At 39.0% G+C, this 2608-nt stretch overlaps 1 pseudogene; it reads left to right on the top strand.

Annotated features, from left to right (window-relative positions):
• Nucleotides 1-1922: 1922 nt before the first annotated feature.
• LOC118520342 (U2 spliceosomal RNA) lies at nucleotides 1923-2056 on the top strand (annotated as a pseudogene).
• The last annotated feature ends 552 nt before the right edge of the window (nucleotides 2057-2608 follow it).

Raw genomic sequence — 2608 nt, 5'->3', positions numbered from 1 at the left:
TGCTGCACCAAAATGGCATTTTAAAGAGTCTTAAAATAAATACCTATTTGAACAAGTAGTCAAAATCAGCCTACATTCTGAGATTATCTGAGTTCCTTGGGTCTTTGAGTTTACTTTATTATAATAACGTAGCGTCTCTTTTGCATATTTTTGCTGGCATTTCCTTTTGGCAACATCTTCTTCATCCATCACGTCTTGAGTCTGCTATTGTTGGTGGGAAGGGTTTTGGATTTGATCAATGGGTTCTCTCTGCAAAAGGGCATAAGTGTTTTTGGACACCTGGAACATCTTTTCGCTGGAGACCAGAAGGCTTTACTACCAACATGTTACAGTTTCAATTTATAATTAGACTGGAAAATCTCTGGGCCTGAGAGATTTTGCACAAACCTGTAAAATCTACAACCACCCCTTGAGACCTTCTTTGGAATTGGTAATATCTACTATGTAGTTGTCCCTACAACCCATTTCTCTTTTATCCAATCTAGCATACCACTGTCAGATTCATATTCCCAAAGAAGTTCTGAGCAAGTCACTTTCTTTTCTTTTCTTTTTTTTAAGATTTTTTTTCATTTAATTGAGAGAGAAGGAGCGGGGGAGGGGGGTACAGAGGGAGAGGGAGAAGCAGATTCCCTACTGAGCAGGAAGCCCATCTCAATGCAGGGCTCGATCCCAGGACCCAGAGATCATGACCTGAGCTGAAGGCAGATGCTTAACCTACTGAACCACCCAGGTTCCTGAAGTTTTTTTCTTAATTAAGAATGTCTCTTGGCTTTATTCTTTCATCTGACAGACCTCAAATTTAAATTCGCGTTCTGACAAACGGTGTTTTTCATTTGTGAATTTATTTTTAAAAAGCCTCAAAAATTAGAAAAAATAAATGTTATGAGTTATACACCAAATGAAAAAGAATATTTCTTGGCTATTTCTAACTTTTTGAGGTTCCATTCATCCAATCTTATTCCCCACTTCTGCTGCTTGCCCCCCTCCCCTATCCACCACTCACTCAGGTCAGTTTTTCCACTCTCCTTCATCCACACCACATTCATCTTCATTTTCACCTTTGCTCTCTTAGGAAGGGATGAGCACTGGCCCAGGACTTCCCTGATCCCTTCCTCCTTTCCATGTCCACCTCTCCTCTCTACCTCCTGCACTGACCCCCATTGCTGCCCTCATCAGAACCAGAGTTACTATCTTCTATTCTTAGTTATCATCCTGAGCAATGCCTTAACAATACTAGCCTGCAAAAGAATGGGGTGAATATTTACCACCTCCTGCCATCTCTTTCTCATCCCCGTTCCTTAGATATAATAATAGCAGCATCTGTTAAGTATTTTAATTGTTTCCTTTAATCCTTGCCACATCTCATTTTACTGATGAAAGAAGCAAGATTCATGGAGATTAATTTCTCCTCAGTCACTCAGCTGTGGAGTTGAGATTCAAATCCAGAAATGTCTGGTTCCAAAGCAATTACACTTTAAAACTTTTTGATGACAGGAGATGTTACTTCTCTCTATCCCTTTTCTTTTCCTTCTTTCCAAGAGTCCTTGTATATAAGTTAGTTATTTAAGATGCAATGTAGTATAAAACAAAGAGACAGGCTTTGGACCATGTAGACCTGAGTTGGAATTATATCTTTAAAACTTACTGGTAAACTGACTTTGGACAAATGACTTAACCTTTATGTCCTTTGATTTTTCATCTCCTAAAATGAGGTCACAATGCTCTAGAACTCAACACAGGGCGTGGTGTATCATTGACATTCAGCAAATATATGTTGATTCATTTTCCCCTCTTTCTTTTTCCTCTTTATCTCCTTCCCTCTTTTTTATTATTTTCTTTGATTCTATCTCAAACTGATCAATATATCAATGACTATTAGAGGACAACTGGGAAAAATTTGAGTACTAGATATTTATTGGTGTATCGCTTCTCGGCCTTTTGGCTAAGATCAAGTGTAGATATTTATTGGTGTAATAGAATGATTGTGATTTTTAGGTATAATAATTATTCCATAGTTGCATTTTTAAAGAGTCTCCCCTTTCTGAAGATACTTTCTGAAGTATTTATGGATACAGCGATACGATGTCTAAGATTTGCTTCAATAAAACCCAGTTAAGTTGGGGGTTGGAGGACAGGAGCGTATAGAGTTATGGATGAAACCATATTGGTTTGAGTTGATAATTGTTGAGTCTGAATGATGAGTACATGGGGATTCATTATACTATCAGTCACTACGTTTGTGTATGTTTGAAAATTTCCAAAATAAAACATTTTCCAAAATGTCCAATGCAGAAGGTTCAAGCCTCAGTGTCTTTCTCATCTTCACCAAGGTCCCCAATTCTTCCCAAAGACATTCTGGTCGGCTCTTCTCCTTGCTTTCCCCAGTACCTCCTGGGTTATTCCAGACTCATGCCAGCAGAGCACCACACTGCCTCAGCCCCCACAGTTGGCATTTGGACAAAAATCTCTTCCTGACCCCAGATGGCATCACAGTTTCTTCAGTCTGATCCTGTCAGCATATTTTTTTCCAAGCACCTGATTTCTGGATATGGTAGCAATAAAACCAACCAAGATCTTTGGTTGGCCCATTCTGGAGCAGGTATTTCCC

Source organism: Halichoerus grypus, chromosome 6 (genome assembly GCF_964656455.1).
Source record: "Halichoerus grypus chromosome 6, mHalGry1.hap1.1, whole genome shotgun sequence".
Lineage (NCBI taxonomy): Eukaryota > Metazoa > Chordata > Mammalia > Carnivora > Phocidae > Halichoerus > Halichoerus grypus.
This window is presented reverse-complemented; position numbering and strand designations above follow the sequence as displayed.